Consider the following 20838-nt stretch of genomic DNA (forward strand, 5'->3'; position numbering starts at 1 on the left):
CAGTGTATTGGGGGATTTTAGTCGCTGCCTTTCTTTATTATCTGTCCAAACCATATTCAAAATAAAATTAAAATATTGTTTTCTGGGCAGAAACCATGCTAAGAGTAGCTGCTAGTTCTCCGCACTTCACATCATTATTGGGGGGTGTATTGTGCCTACCTCTGGAAGTCTTCAAGTTGTTTGGGCATCTCTGTATGATGTAGTGACTCCAGGCTGCCCCCTTTTATGAAAGGATTTTTGGTTTCGGTGCTACCCCCTACTCTTTGAAGGGTAAAGAAGGTTCACCCTCTGACAGCTTGAAAATATTTTGGGAGAAAAGGATGCATCTTTTAACTCCCCTGAAATATAGTGGCATGGGAGAACTTAATGAAGGGAGAAAACAGAAACACAATCTTTTGCCTTAAAAAAGGGTGGGGATGCTGGTGTGGAGAGCGCCGAGAAAGCATATTTCCTGAATAGGAACATTTGTCATGTTGCAGTACAAAGGCTTATTTCTAATCCCACCTCCTATTGTGTGTATGTTTTCTTTCCCTGGGGTGGCTGGGGCCTTCTGAGATGCATGTGTGTGCCCACTGGCTCCTTCCTTGGCTGGCACCAGGGATGCGCAGGTACTAAGTAACAACCTGTTCCTCCATCACAGAGAGAGAGAGAGAGCGCAAGCCATGACAAACAAATACTGGGCCTAAAGTCCTGTGTAGCTTTGTCCTGCATCTATGCTTGGGCTGAAAGCCTGCACAAAACCCCCATTGACTTTCAGGGGGCCAGGATTTCCCCCTAGATACTGTAGGCCAAATTCCTGGCCCTGCTGTGCCTTGGCATAGTTCCAGGGCAAAGCCCTTGGCTGATTTGACCCCTGAGGAGTCTTCCCCCACGTAGGAGGAGCCTTGGGTGGCATTTTGCCATTGCAAGTGGGTCCTCAGTGTCTGGGCAATAAGTCATGTCTGGCGCTTCCCTGCGATCCTCAGTGGAGCGGTTGGGCCCTGGGGCCTGGGCCGGGCACTGGAGCTCTCAGGCAGCCCCAACTTGCCTCCAGTAGCAGTCCGGCCCCTGGCCAACCTCAGGCTCGGGAGAGTGCGAAGCTGAGCACAGCCTGCCCAGCGCAGCGAGCCGGCCGGTTGTACCTACCGCTGACGGCGGCCTCGGGGTGCCTTTCTGTCCTGCCTGTAAATCTCCTGGCGTGTGTCCCGCCACTGGCTCCGGGGGGGGGGGCGCTCTGGCTGCGGGCGCTCCTTGCCGCGGGGCAGAGGGGCATTTCACCAGGCAGCGTATGTGTGGCTGGGCGGGGGGCTGTCCCACGCCGGCCAGCCAAGTTGGAGACAGCAGCAGCATCCTCTGCTCCGGCTCCTCTCCCTGGGGCTGGGAACTCCACGCCTCTCGCTCCAGCGCGGCGGCGGGGCACTTGCCATTGGCCGAGGCGCGCTGTGGTGTCACAAAGGGGAGCAGCAGGTTCCAGGAGCCCGCCCGGGACAGCGTGGGCGGCAGCGGGGGGCACTCGCGCTACGTGCCAGCCAGGAGCGGCAGGAGGCGGCAGAGAAGCGCCTCGGTCGGTGACTGTCCCAGGAGCAGCCGCAGCTCAGCTCCCCCTCCGGCTCTCCCTATCCCGGGAGCCTTCCACACCCGGCGGCCAGGGGGACCCCGCTGTGCGGCGGGGAGGGGATCTACTTCTCCTGCCTCCTTCCTCCTAGGGCCAAATCACTATGCTGGCTTCCGCTCCGTGGAGCAGCCGGCTGTAGGCTGAGCCACCGCGCCGCAGCAAGTACCCTGCCAGGGGGGTGCGCGCAGCTCTGAAGAGGACGCTGCTGGGGTGCAGCTCAGCATCTCCAGGGACAGGTAAGGAAGCCCGGCAAGGGCCTGGTGCTTTGCTTGCTCTCCTTGGCAAGGGGTGGGGGGGCTGTGCCCGACCTCCGGGCTCCAGCCCCTCAGCAGTGCGCTGCCCTTTAGCGCGTGGGGTTGGGCTGGCTGCGCTCAGTTTCCAAGAGGTTTGTATCTGCTCCCCCAGCACTTTGCATGTGGCGGGAGCGCGGTAAAAGCCCCCTAAGTGTTGCTGTTGTAGGGGAAATCCCCCCAAGTTGAGGTTGGGCTGGGCTGGGATTTCATCCATCGCCTTCATATGCCGCTTGCCAGTCTTTTGGACGCTTTGTGGATTAGAGAGCGGTTCACATCGGGCATTTCGTCCCGAGAGAAACACGCTTAGGGTCGTTTACAGCCGACTTTCGACTCACCATTCCTCTCCGAACATGAATATTTTACCCAGGTTTCAGAGTAGCAGCCCTGTTAATCTGTATCCGCAAAAATAACAGGAGTACTTGTTAGTCTCTAAGGTGCCACAAGAACTCCTGTTCATTTTACCCAGGAGTGCTGTTGTTTTTTGCTCTGGCAACTTTGGATTCCCCTCCAAAAAAAAACTTTTATTCTATTAGTTACTCAATGTTTGCGGATGCATTAATGTTTGCCAGGTCCCCTGATGCAGGGGAGCTGCTGTGCCACATGTTCTCGACACTCCAGAAGAGGGTCAGATGCGGATTTAAAGTGTGACGTTTATACTGAAGTCTGTGCCATTCCCCACTTGTTGGGAGCTGAGTTTGTGGAAACCTTGGAGACGGGTTCTCCTTAAACACTCACTGGTTTGAGGGGCCATGTTTATTCTTTATAGTGGCTATGTGTTTGTATTCTTTCTTTCTTGAAAGTACTGGGTACAGTCCGAAGCACTTCTTTTTCCTGATTTGGTAACTAATTAGATATACAGATGCCTCTTGTTTTCATTTTTGTATGTGTGAAGGAGTAACTTAAAAAAATCCTTTTATTTCTTCTCTATAGATAATATACCTTCTTTTAGCACCCACACCAGATGTGATATGTAAATATACAGATATTTTGTTTCAGACTGTTATTTTAAACAAATAATAAAACTGACTTCTATGATCCACACACATCCAATTGGTCTAGACTGTTTAGACAGAATTTCTCTAAGTCAAAGCAAGGGGAAAATAACATTTAAATATGTTTCCTCTGCAGAGAGTAACTTTTTCTCCATTGTCCCTTTGCCTTCAAAATTATTCGTTGGAAGCTAATAACTTTACATATTAGTCAAGGCAACAGACTAATCATAATTTTCTTTAGGGTTATCACTGCTGGGTGAACTGATAAGTAGGGATTCCACTCAGTACATCCCCAGCTCTCCTCCCTCATGCCTTATAGCATCCTCCTACTCCCCCTCCTTTGGGACTGGATTCTGTACTCATTCCAGTCAGTGAAAACGCCCATTCACTTCAGTGCAGGATCAAGCCTATGGTTGGCAGACCACACTAGTAGCAGGGAAACTGTTTCTTTAAAGAGGTTTAGTTTTTCTTTGAAGGCTCTTAGACTTTGACTCGGCTCCTTTGGTTCTGATGCATTTGGGCTGTTCCTGAACAAGGGAAAAGAAAAGGTTTTCAAAGGCCTTTTTTTATAAGCAACTAATTCAGTGGTTATCAAACTTTTGTATTGGTGACCCCTTTCACACAGCAAAGGGAGTGTGACCCCCTTTCTAAATTAAAAACACATTTTAATATATTTAATACTATTATAAATGATGGAGGTGAAGTAGGGTTTTGGGGTGGAGGCTGACAGCTCGCTATCCCACATGTAATAAGCTTGCGATCCCTGAGGGGTCACGACCCCCAGTTTGAGAACCCTTGAACTAATTTGATCTCTAATAGTAATTCTGAAAACAATTGTACAACAGGAGGAGACATGGGGGTGTAAGTGGACGTAAACTTGCAGGTTCTGCTCATAAAAATGCACACCTGCTTTATAACTTGACTGTGTTCAGGAGTGTCTGCATAAAGACTTTCACTAGTGTGATATCCTGTAAGCATTTTGGGAGTGTAAATATTCCCTATTTTTATTTCTTCCAAACCTTAGTTAGACTTCAGCTGGAATTATAAACTCAAATCCACTATAAAAAAGGAAACTCTATTTTCAGAATAGCCTATAGGTGAATTTCCCAGAATGAACTAAGAACACAAATTAGTCTGGAATCTTATGAATTCTTCAAAGATGTTGCTACTAGCTGTAAGATACTTCCCTAAAGTCAGAATATAAATGTAGTTCCTATGCCATTCACCACGATGATGCTTTCTCTATATTAGGTGCCTACATTTGGTCTATAATCCTTTCAGTTCACTGAAGGTCTAAAATCTCTATTCAGAATATGTTATCAGCATGGTATAAAAGAGATTGTGTGTAAAACTTAGTGAGGTTTCCAACTATGTTTGGCAATGTCAAATAGTTTGGAAGAGAGACCAACAATGACTTCAGGAAAATTTTATTGTTCAGCAACTTTTACAACTAAAAATCAGTTTGGAGAAGTGTAATTTAATTGTTGCTGACCTGCACTTAAAAGATGCATTAAATGAGCAGTGGCATATCTGATATGAGACTGAAACTGAAAGCTGGGTTAAGACTTCAATTTAATTGTAAACAACCCTGAATGGCAGTTGTGCCCAAAAACACAATTCCGGGAGAAAGCATACATAATTAACTATGTGCATTCTTTTTGAAGTGCAGTATAGGGTGTAACTGACTGAGCTGGAGGAAGAATTTATGAAAGTAGCAATTTGGGTGGGCAAATTATCCATGTCTTCTGGGTTCTTAATTCTGTTTCCTTCTAAAAGCCATTGAGTAGCAGGTTTTATTTTCAGTCTCAAGTCAGATATGCCAGCCAAGCAGAGGTGTTACAGAAGATTTTTAATAAATTGGATGTACAATACGAGCTTAGGCCTAAATTTTCACTTTTGCGTGTGTCCAACTTGCACTCATGCACACCTTGAAAATGTGGGTCTTATATTGTAAAAACTAGATCATTTTCCCTACAAAGACAGTTGGGACGGCCATATTCTCTTGTCATACAACCAAATTTGAAATGTAGATTGCCCTTTAACAAATCTCCTTAAAAGAGAAACGACTAACATTTTAAAATAATAACTTTAATTGGGGAGTTGGACAGTTCATGGGATTGAAAGTGAATCTTTCACCTCTAGCTCACTAATTCTAATCCATAACTGTCCAAAAATGATCCTTTGTTGTCCTTTCAGTGGTCTATGTAAAATGAGTTGGTTATCTCAGTCTAGTTTTCCCTGAATAAGTTTTTACATTACATAAACTAGAATATGTTTTTTATTTTTTTTTATGTTTTATTTCACCAAGGAATAAAAAGTCCTGGGTACTGAATTATCCTCTCATATCTAGGCTGCCTCGACATTAGCAAACTTTGTTGCTTTAATTCTCTACATGCAGTAGAAATAGTAGAAGCTGTAGTGTGGAAACATAGATGACACAGTGGTAAAAATACCTGAGTCCTGCCTGTCTGCATAACAGCTTCCACCACTGCTATCACTGGTGGAGTTGCACTGGTAGTGCAATACAGCTAATAAGTAGACAAGATCCTAGAGGTGATTCCTCTAAACCAGGCACACAAGAGGAAAATATAGGGAACTTTACACTACTGTTGCATATGCTGTTCCTAATTTGTAGATAAACTGGGAATTTCAGTCTCCTGGGTGGTTCATCCAGCACCTACCATGAGCATAATGACTAAGGGGGGATATGATAGAGGTCTATACAGTCATGACTGGTGTGGAGAAAGTAAATAAGGAAGTGTTATTTAGCCCTTCTCATAACGCAAGAACTAGGGGTCACTGAATGAAATTAATAGGCAACAGGTTTAAAACAAATAAAAGGAAGTATTTCTTCACACAATGCACGGTCAACCTGTGGAACTCCTTGCCAGAGGATGTTGTGAAGGCCAAGACACTAACAGGGTTCAAAAAAGAACTAGATAAATTCATAGAGGACAGGTACATCAGTGGCTACAAGCCAGAATGGGCAAGGATGGTGTCCCTAGCCTGTTTGCCAGAAGCTGGGATGGATCACTTGATGATTACCTGTTCTGTTCATTCCCTCTGAAGCACCTGGCACTGGCCACTGTCAGAAGACAGGACACTGGGCTAGATGGACCTTTGGTCTGGCCCAGTGTGGACATTATGATGATCATTTTTTTTAAAGGCATATTTAATAAATGAGCGCAACCATCTAATGAAGCAAATAGCTAGTTTTGATTTCTCAAAAGCAGTTCACTTGGATACAGAAGGAACACAGGAAATGTATTAACATATTTAAGTTTAACTGGCAAAAAACAGAGTTGTATTGAGGGGGCTTTTGACTGCAGCTGGTAAGTATCCCTTGAGTTTCTATTCAAATTACTGGGCAAAAGTTTTACACAGCATGTCTCATACCTTTTTGTTGCACTGGCATTATCAGATGTCCCTTTCTAATGGAAACTAAGCTGCTGTTGGAAAAAATACAGAGTACTTGAATATGTGATAGTTTTTGTTGCTGTACAAAACATTACAAAATACACATTAATTATATTAATTTTATATCTTTTATGAAATATAGTGTGGTAATAAAAAATCTTTTATAAATCTTTTCTTTAACAATAGGATTATGGGTCAGATTCTCACTCGTAAGTATCACCTTACTCAGTGAATGGTCTTATTGACATCAGAATCTGACCATCTAGTTGTCACGGTTACTACCTTTCTACTAATCAAAGTCTGGTTCCCTTACATTGAATAGTACTGTATACCACAAACAGTCTCACTGAAATCAGTGGGACTAATTGAGGAGCAAGGTTCTGGTCATCATCAGCAAGGATAATGGAATTTGAGCCTAGATTTGCAGTGATAATCTAATACCTATTTAATGTAGGACATTAATCTCTAATAATTTCTACTCGTGTCTTTTTCAGAGACTTAAAAACATAAATTAAAAACAATGTGGCACAAATTTATATATAACTGTGCCAGTTTTCTTTTCATCTGGGCATATAAAATTGTGAGAGAAATCTGTATTTTCATGTAGTAAACATTATTCCAATTAGTTGAGACTATTGATATCAATTACAGCCATCTTGTCAGAAAAATAGGGATAGCATTCTAGGAGGGCAATTGGCCTTGCTGATCCAGTTTGATTAATTGTGTCAATGTTTCTGTTGTTAAACCCAGACAAACTATTTGGTCTTTACTCAAGCAAAACATCTATTAATGACTGCAGGTAGTTCAGTCTGTGAGATGTACAAATTAGCTTCAGGCTGAAATTTAGACAGGCAAGTCTAGTTGCAGCTCTTGTAATAATTTAATTTAAATAATGTACCTATCTTTCATATCTAATTAGCAAATAAATTGATCCATAATGTGCACTGAAACAATAATTTTGAACTCTCTCGATGTGTGAGGCAATGGAGTTCTAGAGGAATGAGCCTGGGATTGGGCATCAGAAATTGTAATCGTGGCTCTACCATTGACTCAGTGTGTAACTTCAGGCAAGATATTTAATCTCTGCCTCGTTTCTCTAACTATAAAATGGGGATAATTCTAATTCTATCTAATTTTTTAACTATTCAATTCATAGAGGTGCTAAGAGGATTTATTAGTTAATTGTAAAGGAGCTTGAAAGTGCGAAGCTCTATATGAGTGTCTGTTGTTGTTGTTTATTAATTATATTGTGGTAGCACCCAGGAGCCTCAGTCCTGATCAGATCCTCGTGGTAGGCTTTTTACAAACACTGGCCCAAAGACCTTATGATGTAAATTTAAGACAACAGGTGGATATGGACAGAACGATGAGGTAGTACACGCAAACGATGAGCCAACCTTGGTCAGCATGATAAACAGTCAAGTTTTGTGTGGGCAAAGGAGAGTTTTAAAGAGGACAATGATGTGGTTTTGCAGGTGTTTACAAGGAGGTCCTCCCAAGTGTGAATGGCAGCATGAGAGAAAGCAAAAAAGGGCTTGTTTGAAAATATAAAAAGTGAGTGATGAAGGCTGGCACCATTGGCCAACTGGAGGCAGCAGTCAAAATCTGGATAGTTTATGAGAAATCACATCCATGTGAAAGGCAAATAGTGATGGCAAATAGTTTATCTTTGATGTGATAGAGAAAGGGGAGCCAGGATAGAAATGCAAAGATGGGGGTGACATAGCCAAAGTGAAGAACTAAGAATATTATCTTTGCAGGACCATTCTGAATGCATACCAGTGGGGGCAAGATTGTATTTGTCAAGCCAGAGAAAAATATGTTGTAGTGATAGAGATGTGAGGTGATGAGAGCCTGGCTGGCAGTCTTAGTGGTGTAGATAGATGGGTAAGGCCATATCTTAGTGACAGTGGCAGAAAGAATTGGCAAGGTTTAGACCCAGCCTGGGTATGAGGAACTTGAGATAGAGCTGACTCAAAAGTGACACCCAGGTTACAGGCTTGAGTAACAGGGAGTATGGCAGTACTGTCTGTAGTGGTTCAGAAAGGAGGGAGTGAGGACAGTTTGAGAGAGAAAGATTAGGAGCGCTGTTTTTGTCATGTTGAGCTTGACCTAATGGCTAGATATCCACAAAGAGAGGTCAGAGGGACAGGCCAAGATTTTAGAGTGGACAGAAGGAAACACATCTGGAGTAGAGAGGTAGATCTGTGAATTGTCAGCATAAAGATTGTAGTTGGATTTGTATTTGCAAATGAAATTCCCAGAGGCAAGAGGGAGAAGAGAAGGGGATCAAGTACCTGTTTAACCCGTATAGAAAATTGGAGGGTGGATGGGGCAAATCCTCCAAATGGCATACTGAAGGAGCATACTTCTAGAAAAGTAGAAAAAGAATCAAGAGAGGACTGAATCATGGAAGCTAAGGGAGGACAAGATTTCATGAAGAGTGTGGTCAGTGGTGTCGAAGACAGCTGACAGGTTGAGGAGGATGAGGATGGAGTAGTGGTTCTGAGATTTGGCCAGAAAGAGGTATTTAGAGACCGATGAGCGCCATTTCAGTGGAATGAGATGGGCTGAAGCTGGACTATTTTATTATTGGTTTAAACTCAGGAAACAATAAACAGATTGTTGTTTCAAACATTTCACCATTGGAGTTGGGATAAGTCGTATTGTTTTGCGAGGCCTTTTAGGCACTTGGAACTCTATCATGTGAGGTGCTGCTGAGCACCCTGATCTCTCTTAGGGCTAGTTTCTGTTACACTTACTCTAATTGAACAGCACCTCACTCCAGTAGTAGCGCTACTGACTTCAGTTGTAGTGCTTCCAGAGCACGGTATTTCAGAGAGTGAGTAAGGGGATTAGAGTCCAGTCCTCAATATTTTAGGTCTCAGTCTTCCAAAGAAAATTCTGTTCTTATAAAGGCTGATGTTTATTCCCTAATGGAGTCTCATAGATTTCAATGCACTAGCAGCGTACACTGGAATGATTCCTTCATGTTTGCTGCTTGTCTACCATCTAGCATGTCACAGACTCTACTACAGACTTATTAGCTATCCACAGCAAGGGAATTTGATGGATTTCTTTCTTAGAGAATGTAATACAAACTAACATTTCTGTCACCACAAAACTAATCTGTATTTTTCTTGTTTAAAAAATCAATATAAGTGTTATCTTCCTAATTTTTTCTAAGATATTTGAGCTGTGTATTTTAGAGGCAGAAAAGTTTGACTTTGATGTATTTTCTTTCCCAAACACTGTTTTAGAATGAACTCCACGCAAAGCCCTATGTACCACCTGAAACTCTAATTAGTGGTACATAAATCCTGGTAAGGAAGAGACTGGTAAAACAAAGAGGTACAGTTTTGTAGCTGAAATGCTGTGCTTGTCTCCCCATTGTGGTTAAATTTTTGAGGTGGTTTCAGAATAATGGGGGATGCTTCTGACCACATTTGCTGCAATATGCTCACAACAGGATGAATTAAGGATGACTGCCAAATTCACCTCTAAATTTTATTTCTGTTGTTACTTTCAGTCAGCTCTTTAATCCCACTGCAGTATATATTTTTATTATCCGTATGGTTTAACACTTGAATTGGGTTTTGATTCTTCCTTGAAATTAGATAATGCATCATTATTTAAATGCTGTCTAATTCATGCTACTTGCCTCTTTGTTTTTGTGACAGGTGGATACAATTAAGCATTGGTTGAATTAGATGAGAGATTTTGAAACTTTATTCTCAAGGTTTTAGTAATCAGCTATCCTGATAAACTATGGAGTAAAATAGTTCTAAGCACAGGGCTCCTGCCAAAGAGAGCCCACGAAGTGGATGATTTGTGTGAAAGCATGCCTTCCTGTTTAAGCCTGGAGTGACAATAATCTAAATAAATAATCTAAAACTGTTCATGTGACAACTAGACAAAGAAGCCATTATGCATGGCTGGCTGGCATCAGAGCCTATTGAAGCCAATAGTCAAACTAAGCTTGGTAGCCCCAAGGAAACTAATACATTGGAAGCAGCCTTATGTAAAAAAATCATCAAGAGGTGAAGGTCTACAGCAGTTAAACTGTTTATAGTGACATAACTGATGCAGTTCTTATATATGGTTTTTGTCAGCTGCTGTTTGGAAGTGTGAGATATTAGACAGCAAATAATAGACAATATAGAATTATAAATTTAGAATGGGAATCATACAAATAGAATAATAGATGTTAAAGATAGAAAGATCAAGTTGGTCATTTAGTGCCTCCACCTCCTAGTGCAGAATTTTTCCCGACAATATACTTTTGAGTCCATATAATCAAATTATTATAGATGCCCCATAAGCACTAGTGCAAATTTTGGACAAAAATCTGCCCACAAATACATGTATGTTACACTAATAAAACTTAAATAGGAGTTGTACACACTAATATCTGTGGGCAGCATTTAGCCCTTGTCTTAAAAATCTTTTCCAAAACATTCATGACCATGTGCCAGAATTACAAAACTCAAGAAAAGAAGCGAGATCCCAGAATGCTTGTACGCTGTGGTAGCTCTGGCCCCCAGAGGCAGCAGACTTGCGTCATCCACTGTAAGCCTATTTAAAAATTAGGCTAAGACAGCTGGAGTGGAAAGGCCTTCAATTAGAAATGTATTTGTTTAAAAACAACTGTTCCTCCTCCACTGCCTTTGGGGAAGGATTCTTCTCGCTATTCCCTGACGACGCTCCCCAGTATCCAGCTGAGTTTCTCAGGCTGAGAGCTTGGGCGGCAGGATTTTGGCCTTACTCCATAAATAAGAGTAATGATACTTGGTCATTTCACTGCCTTTTTGGATCCTGTGATCCAGCTCTGACTTTAACCTCTTTTGAAACATGTTTACCCATAAACACTTAGCTCAAAGGCAACATATGATTCTCAAGAAGATCTTTGGTGTTGTGGGTGTTCTTTAATCTTTATTTTCCATTACTATATAACACTGAAGCATAAGGAGTTAAGCTTCCTCAAGGTTGCTTGTGGTCTATCTATATTTTGCATTGTACCTTGATCATACTATGTAATAATGGTTTGAATAAAGAGTCCTAAAGCTTTAGATTACATGGATGCAAATTATTGCACTTTATTTATTACGACACACTTTTTTACCCTTTGTTTATACTCTTGTAAGTGAATACTTGATTTTGGAGACACTTGAAAGAAAAAAGCAATGTTTGCAACTGGTAATAGAAGTATATTAAATAATCTATCCTGTTTATTCAATTCTCTGTCATTAGAACTTTTTGTTTTCTTTTTTTATATGCTTTTGGGAGAGGCTGTCACCAAAATTACTTACGCTTGTACTAGTTTGTGTCAACATAGATTCAGTTAAGGAATGCTCGATTGTATTTTGTTCTTGCAGTTGTCAAAAATGAAACATAAAAACGTTAAAGTAGATGTATTAGTATTTAAATATTAAATACATAGCATAAGAGCCTTGGTAGAAGATGATTGTGTTGTTTATGTATAAAATATCAGCAAAACCAAAGGGCCAAGTTCTGTTCAGTATTACACCCATGCAACACTATTGCTTACTTTTACTCACAGGGTTGAGTGCTCACATGTACACCATAGACCTCAAAGGCACTACTTGCACGTGTAATTGCTCACTAACATAATGAGTGGGCAATCAGGCTCTATATGGACAGAGTAATTTACAAATGGCTTTTTTCAAAGTATCATTATTAAGTTCTATGACTAAAATCAGCCATTTTTATAACTGTGATTCATATGACAATAAAAATCATAACGTTTGCCCACTACTTTGTAAGCTTTCTCTTGGTTAGTGCTATGCCCTCATAGCACTAGGGACAGTGCAGAGCCACACTGCTCCAGGAGAAGCACTGGGACGCATGTGGTCTCAGGGAAGAAGGAGGGGAGAATCAGACCCCCTACTAGCTCCTCCCCCAATGCTTTAAATATATGTTTTGGTCAGTCTTTTTAGTGGAAAGAAATAAGCCCATGAAACTGTGACGATTCCACCCAGCCAGGGCCAGAGAGAGACTAGACTGTCAGCATAAGAAATTCCTTCCATTGATTAGAAGAAACCTTCCTGGAAGAGTGATCACTGTGACCTAGCACAGCTGAATAATTTAGAAGAATAAAGGTTTGCGAAGTATGGAGCTCTGCTGTTTTTATTCTGTGGGAGACAGCCTTCAAGAAAAGGATCTTAACCATTTTTTTAAAACTGCTTGTTTTAGAACTATGCCAGACTTTCTGTAAAAGCTGGGCTTTCCCCTTCTATTAGAAGCAGTATGTAAATGATGCCTGTGAGCTTTGTATGTGCTATGGCTGAGGAATGCTCTGCAGGCCACAGAGCACCATTATTGCCGCAGTGGATTTTAATTACCCATATAATTACCGTTTTGTGCATAAGAGCCCCTTTATTTAAAACATCACTATTAATGTCTTTAAAGTCATTGTCACTTAAAACAGGGATGTCTCTTTATTTGGAGACTACATAAAAATAGAAAAGCAAATATCTCATTGAATTACTATGAAAAGCAAAGTTCATAGAATGGCATTTATTTGTTTCATTGATGCTCCTTTTTACTAGGATTAAACTAAAGGGAATTAATGCTAGGTAGTGATAATTATATTTGTACCAACAAATTTAGGTCCAAAGTGATTGTTTTAAAGCACTGGCCACATTTATTTGTATTTTATTATTTACAGAGGTTAAAAAAAAAGCAGCAGCTAGCTTTAAGTTTTTGACTGTGTAGTATATGAATTTAGGTAGATCATAGTACTGAAATAGTGTTGATTGATACTGTGTGGTGCACTAGATTATTTCTGCTACATACTGTTTTGTGGCTAGATTATTAAAAGTGGCACTTTACACTTATGTTAGCTCACCCCAGGTACTGCTTGGGCAATGAGTTATATACTTCAGTTCCAAGCTATTGCTTTATTGTTAGCATGGATGTCTGTGTCTGTCATTTCAGAGAAATCATGTGTAACATAGCCAGAAGGATAACTAATTCATAAAACAGAATACTAATATAACAAGAGCATTAAGGTATATGCATATAGAGATCATTTTAAAGATAAGGGCTGGGATTTTCAAAGAAGCTAAAGGAATTAGACACCTAAAGGCCGTTGACATTCATCATAGAAATACCTCTTCAGCTCCCCGTTAAAAAAAATCTTCCTTTTCCAGCATGTCCCCTTCCTCATATCTTCTTTCCCCTCACCATGTAATTCTTTTGGTATTTCCAGGTATATTGAAAATACTTAGATTGTTATATTCAGTGACATCACAAATACTGGAAGTCCCTTTGAAAAACTCATGCAATCTATAATATTTTTTATGACATTGAAAGATGGAAGCTGGAATACTTTCAGGAAGCAAAAGGCACCAAAAATATGTCTCAGAAAGTGGGAGGGGAAGAAAAGGATTGCTTGGGTGCACTGAATTTGGCCCAATATGCTTAACAAGTGGATCTTGCAGTACAAGCAACATTCACAGTACTGTAGTATTGTTGTTTTAGCCACCAGTGTGTTGCTTTCAAGGAGCGTCAAAGAAGAAAGTTTTTACATTACAAACACACTTAAATTGCCCTAGAAAACTACCATTCTTTTCTGTTTGCAAATCTACTCACCCATGCTACTAGAGAAAAGTGATAGGCTAGTGAAAGGCAGTAACTAATAGAGAATAAAATTTCTATGTAAAAATAAATATCTAAATATTCATAAAAAGTGTCATGTTAACCTGGAAAGTGAGACATTTTTATAACATGTTGCTTATACAGCAGAATGTGGAAAGGGAAAATACTTATCGTCCTAATATGGGTGCTGTAACCCTGATCCAGCAAAGAGCTAGGCACAGACACCTGCCTATGAAGATCAGTTTGCAAATAGAGACCTATAACTAGGGAAATGTAAGACAGGGAGCTTAAAACTTAGTTGTCTGACTATCCCACAAACAGATGAGTTGTTACGTAGCAACAGTTCCATCACTGTGTGTCACTTGGCTTTTGTCACTGTATATAGATGTTCACATAGATAATTTAATGCCATAACAGGGCAGATAATCTGACAGCCTGGTTCTACATTCATAGAAAATATGTTCCCCTTGGCCCCTTGGCATCTGGCACTAATTTTCATGTTTTTCTGGGGGTTACCAACAGAATTAGAAGCCTCATATCTTTCCAGAACTAGCATAATAAACACATTGTGTGGAAAGATTTCTTCTGCTACTCACAAACTTATCATCAGCTTCACCCAGGAATAGGGCTGGTCTTTCACACCCACTACCCACCTTCTTAAAGGACACTCCAATGTTTTCTCAGGGGAGCACAATAAAGTTCCTTTGTTGTGGACTTTTATGCCTTTTTAAATAATGTATAAAAAACACCTGAACTTTTTTTCTTTTTTAGATCTTAGACATATTAGGAATGTCGCATCCAGTCTTCCCTCGTTTTGCTGGGGGACTTCCTGGGTATCTTCAGGCATGCATATTATGAGTTCTTATATTTTACTTAAATGGGTGGGAGTGCTGAATCTTGACTGAAGACTTACTCTCTGCAGAATTAGTCACTGAAGTTAAATAGCAAAAACAAGTAAGTAAAGTTAAGTAAGCAAAAAACAGATAGTTTTAAACAGTCTGACTAAAATTTTTCTTTAATAGATAATAAGGCCAGAAAAGCAACTGTGATAATCTAATATGACCTCCTGCATGATACCAGGCCATAAAATTTCCTTGAATTAATTCCTGTTTGAACTTTCTCTTTCAGTTATTCAGTGTTCACTCGACTCTTCTGATGTCATAATTTCACCAGTTCTCCACTCACTTAAGTGTTTGTCTAAAATGCTGCCAGCAAATTTACCTTGGTGCTATTTTAAGTAAAATAGCTTAGTGCAGACATATCCCCAGAACCTCCTGCGGTAAATCAGACCTGAATTCTAATGTGAAAGACAAAATGTAATTTTTTAAAATTAGCCTCTCACTCTTCCCCTCCACAAAACCTTTCAAGTCTTTTTTTTTTTTTGTACCACACAAAGATACAAAAAAGAACACAAGCCCATTTACCTCCCCCTTCCCTGTTAACTTTAAGGGTACAGTTCTGTTCTGGATTTACATGCCTTCTAGAACCTCCATTACTGTCAAAGAAGAACTGGTTAATGGTAGTAAGAATGTACAGGCATTTGTTCTCCAGAGGTTTTCTGTGGACTCCTGAATGCAATGTACTTGGTTAGATACAGCCTTCTTAATTATCCCTAATGTGGTGATGACATCTCACGATCCTTCTATCAGATATTCTTGGTTTGAAGGCCAATATCCATAAATTCTGGCATGTTCTTACATCTGAGATCTAGTGTCCTCAATACTTGTCATCTTTCCTTGCCAAAGTTGGTGTGCATAATTGTAGATAGATCTAATAAATATATATATAGTTAATACTTAAATCCTTACAGCCTATTTGTGGCTTTCTGCCACAGCCCATGGCTGTATATGAGATGATCATCTTGTGTTGAGGAGACCAGTAACAGTATGGATGCTAGAGTTTCTATGGAGAGCGTATGCTGGAGCAGCAGTTTTGTTGCTCTTTGAAGGTTTTTCTGAACTGAAAGATACTGAATTTGGTTTAAATACAATTTTTAACAATTGGGTTAAAAGTCATGATGCTGACCTCAACTGACTGGTCAGTGTAGAGAAGGGCAGGTATGGTCGAAGCCTGTGGTATATACCTGAAAATAAGTGAGGGAATTATCTTTGTGTAATTCACGCAAAACTGCTACAATACAATTAATCAGGGGCAATAATTTACATGACATTGAATGGATTAAATTGTATTCTGAAAACTGGAAATTCTGAGATTGTACCTTCTCTCTCTGGGCTCTTTTGGGATTTCTCAGATGTTATCCTTCATATACATACATATATGAAGTGGTTCGGTTATTATAAATGCCACATATAAACATAGGTAAACCTAGAGGCTTACTGGCTAATAATTACACTTGAAAGTTAACACTCCATTGAGATAACATGGGGAAGTTCATCACTTTCTTAGTTACGTTATTCTAGTTTCTTGGGATGTATTATTACAAGAAAGACAAAACTTTGAAAATGTGTAAATCTTTACAAAGAGAATAACTAGAAATTTGGGACCAGATCATGCATCCCAGTGCTTCACATGTAGAGGATCTTCAGTGTGTAGGACTCCCACTTCTGTGTGGAAGAGAGTCATCTGCCTGCTCAGAGTCACCATTCCTTTTCTGAACCCTATGGAGGGCTCTTTTGTCTTTGCATCTGGGAAGTAGTTGACCCAAGTCAGAGTGGGGGAAGGGAATTGTCCCCAATCACTTATCTTTCAATTGTTCACTTCTTTCCCTATAACTCTGCATGGAATTCACTAAAAACTTAGTGCAGTCTTGTGCTGATTCAGTTTTTTTCCTGGAGCCATCTATGTGCTGTGGGTTACCCCCTTTGAAGGGTGAGGATCCCAGTGGCAGTGGCAAATGGGAGAAGCCCTGCCAAATCAACTGGAAATGGACTGTGGAAGGACAGTAGACCCTGAAGCTGCAGAGGAGGCACAGGGCCTCAGCACAAATGGCTCTGGACAATATCTCAAGATCTGGGGATTCTGGGGGCCAAACTATCTGCCCATTTTGAAGGGAAGGCACCCCTCTCCATTAAATAATGTGGGGAGAAGCTCCAAAAGAGGAACCTTCCCTCAGGTTTTTTGACAAGACAGAATCTGGCCCTTTATTTTTGTAAGGGGACAGTGGAAGGGTCCTGTGCAACAGATTTGCCCGACGGACTATATGTGGCTGATGCTTTGGCTCAAAGTAAGGGTGGACAAATTCCACCCATAGTGTTAAATGCTAGTGAAAGGACCATCCTACTTCATCCAGGGGTTCTCATTGCTGAGGTCTACTTGCCAAATACAGTAGTCCCAGTGGGAAAAGTAGTGTTCAGTAACACCGGGAACGTATTACGCACCCAGGAGGTTGAGGGTATGACTTTTTCAGGCTCAGCCACTGGTTATCCACACTAGGAGGTTCTAGTACAGATTGAACAGGAGGACCTAACTGAAAATCAGGTACAATGACTGGTCAAGCGATTGGAAAAACATAAGGATGTATTCTCCAAAGATGACACCAATTTTGTGCAGAACACCACGAATACCCATCAAATCCCTGTGGGGGAAGTGGAACAATTAAAGAGACACAGGAAGATCCCCAGCTGTCTTCCAGGAATTCAAGCGATATGCAGGATCTGCTCTCCCATGGCATCCTCCCATGGCTGTGGTAGTGGTGAAGAAAGGTGGAGGTGTCCTTTTCTGCTGTGATTATAGGTGATTTAACCAGGTGCCCTGAAACGAAGCATATCTTCTTCCAAGAATTGAAGCATCTCTGGAAGTTTTGTGAAGGACCCAAATCTTTTCAAAATTAAACTGCACCTCTGGTATTTCCAGGTGGCAATGGATCCAGAAGACAGAGAGAAGACTGCTGTCACTACCTGGTTTCTACTGTTTGAGTGGACACTGATGCTGTTTCGGCTATTCAGTGCCCCTGCCACTGTCCAATGCTTAATGGAGATGATGTTGAGCAGTTATATCTATGAAATTCTCCTTATACATCTGGATAACATAATTATATTTTCCTCAGTCCTCAGATGGAGTAATATGTCCAGGTTTGGTCGCCACACTTTAAGAAAGATATGGACAAATTGGAGAAAATCCAGAAGACAGCAACAAAAAGGATAAAAGGTTTAGAAAACCTGACCTATGAGGAAAAGTTTAAAAAACTGGACATGTTTAGTCTTGAGAAAAGAAGACTGAAGACAGTCTTCAAATATATTAAGGGTTGTTATAAACAGAACTTTGATCAATAGTTCTCCATGTCCACTTAAGATTGGACAAGAAGTAACGGGTTTAATCTGCAGCAAGGGAGATTTAGATTAGATATTAGGGAAAACCTTCTAACTATAAGAGTAGTTAAATTCTGGAATAAGCTTCCAACGGAAGTTGTGGAATCCCCATCATTGGAGGTTTTTAAGAACAGTTGGACTAACACTTGGCAGAGATGATCTATGTTTACTTGGTTTTGCCTCCGCACAGGGGGCTGGACTTGATGACTTCTTGAGGTCCCTTTCAGCCCTATATTTCTGTGATTCTATCCACTTGGAGAAGTTGGACACTGTTTTCCAAGTTAAAAGAGCATGGCCTCAAACTGAAGCCTAGCAAATGTTTGTTGAGGAAGGAAGTTCAGTTCCTAGGACACATAGTTATGGCTCTCAGTATCTGAGTAGATGAAGAAAAGACTAAAATTTTGGTTAACTGGCCTATGCCAACTAATCCATGGGAAGTACTACACACATTGGGCTATATGAGTTATTACAGGTGATTTATTCCCCAGTTCTCTGAGATTGCTGCCCCTCTATTCAAGTTGGTGGTGCAAACAAAAAGAAGACGCAGGAAGGAGGTCTTACCACCATTTGTGTGGGATCAAACATGTCAACGCTTTCAGAAAGCTACATGAAAAGTTAATGAGTCCCCCAGTATTGAAGTTTTACCATTCAGTTTACCATTCACTCTCACCACTGATGCATGTAGACTTGGCTTGGGAGCTGTGCTCAGCGAGAAGCAAGATGGAATGGAAAAAGTAATTTCATATGCAAGCACGATATTGAGAAATGCAGAAGAAATAAGAACTACAATGTATTCAGGTTGACACTGCTTACAATGAAGTGGGTGGTGACTGGAAAATTCAAAGATCATCTGCTGTACCAAAAGTTTGTTTTTTTTCATGGACCACAACCCAATGAGATACTTGTTGCTCCCAGACTGGCAGCATCCTGAACAGAGATGGGTAGCCCAGCTGGTGGATTTCCAGTTTGACTTGTATTACAAATCTGTCCGGTTGAACCAGAATGTTGATGTCCTGTCCCATACCTGACCTAGTGGGGAGAGGTCCCAGACATTGAGAATAACAAAGACTTCCTCATGATAGTGGCAGAGGATCTGAAGATGAGTTTTTGGCCTATAATCTCGAATCGGGAAGATGGCTCTGGAGAATCACTGGAGCAAACTCTGACTCAGAAGTGCTATAAAATTACTCAGAACCAAATGGAAAAAAATTTGGGTCACAGTAGGGGACTTTTGCAGGCTCCAAGCTGAAGACCCATGCATTGGACCCATCCTGACACTTTGGTTCCAGAGATACCACAAAAGTCATTCAACAGAGTTTTTATTGACCCAATATGGCACAAGAGATTGCACAATGACTAAGCACTGTAAGAGATGTGCTTTGTCCAAAGGCTTGTGTCCCTGTGAGAGAATCACTATAGGATGTATAAATGTAACTAGTCCACTGGAGGGAGTGGCTCTGGACTACACATTACCAGATAATGCCATTACCATCTGATGGGTGTGAGAGTGTATTGGTGCTGACAGATATGTTCACATGGTTTACTGTTGCAGTACCCACACGGGGTCAGACTGCACTTACAATGACTAGAGCCCTGATACAATATTGGTTTGTATATTACAGATGTCCAGCATGTCTGCACTCCAATCAAGATTGAAACTTTGAATCCAGTGGGATAGCAGAGCTGTGTAAAATGTATCACATTGCTAAGGGTAGGACAATCCCTTACCATCCATCAGGGAAGAGGGATTGTGAAAGGTTCAACCATACCATATATAAAGTGCTCTGGACTATGCAATCTGAACAAAAGCAGAGATGGAAAGACCAGCTTCCTGAATTGGTTCTGGCAAACAGCAGCTATCTGCACTCATTAACGGATTACGCGCCATTCTGTCTGTTGTTTAGGAGAGATCCATAGTTGCCCATCGATGTGTTATGGAAGTCAGCTTGACCTGAGGTTGAAGTTGAGGACTGCATGAATGCATCCACAAACACCACTGGCAGTTCATGTTGGCCTGTGACCCTTGCTTGAGAAGTGTCAGAAAAAGCAGCTTAGTCTTGGAAGAGGGACTATGTTCATAAGTCTCACAGAGCCATCATCAGCACTGGTGACCAAGTCCTAGACGGGAACCACCAAGTCAAGGAGCCAGAATAAAATAGGGGATAGATGGGAAGCAGTGACCTACATAATGCTGAAATGCAACCATCTAGAGTTGCCCGTGTCTGCTGTATGGCCAGAGAAGGGTGGTTTAGAGAGAGCAGTACATGGGGATCAGCTCAAGTTATGCCCTTATCTCCCAAACCAATAAGACAGAGGGCCCCAGCCAAACCCAGTACGCTCAGGAATATATGTGATAGTGGCAGAAAGAGGGAGAACCGAGTCCCTTAGACGTACACCATTGAAGCAGGTGCAAAATCTGAGCCAGAATTAGGCTGTCCTGAATGGGTGGCCATAGTAGATGAACCTGTAAGTGATGAGGATGAGGGAGAGCTAGATGGGGCTTCTGAGGCAGTCAGGTTAAGGGCTCCGAAAGACCCACCTGCTCCACTAGGACTGTCCTACCAACCCAGTATCTCAACAATGAGCGGAAGTGTTTTTGTGTAGAGGAGGGGTGAAATATAACCGCAATACCTAACCTCAATTGTATATAATCC

The 20838-nt window shown here is 41.2% G+C and overlaps 1 protein-coding gene across 1 annotated transcript in view; it reads left to right on the plus strand.

Moving 5' to 3' along the window:
• Positions 1 to 402: 402 nt before the first annotated feature.
• MEGF10 (multiple EGF like domains 10) overlaps positions 403 to 20838 on the plus strand; it is a 143602-nt gene continuing 123166 nt past the window's right edge. The window contains exon 1 of the mRNA XM_084629272.1: positions 403 to 1830. The gene's annotated coding sequence lies outside the window, so the exon portion shown is untranslated. The remainder of the gene's footprint in view (positions 1831 to 20838) is intronic.

Source organism: Lepidochelys olivacea, assembly GCF_965140295.1.
Source record: "Lepidochelys olivacea isolate rLepOli2 genome assembly, chromosome: 5".
Classification (NCBI taxonomy): Eukaryota; Metazoa; Chordata; order Testudines; family Cheloniidae; genus Lepidochelys; species Lepidochelys olivacea.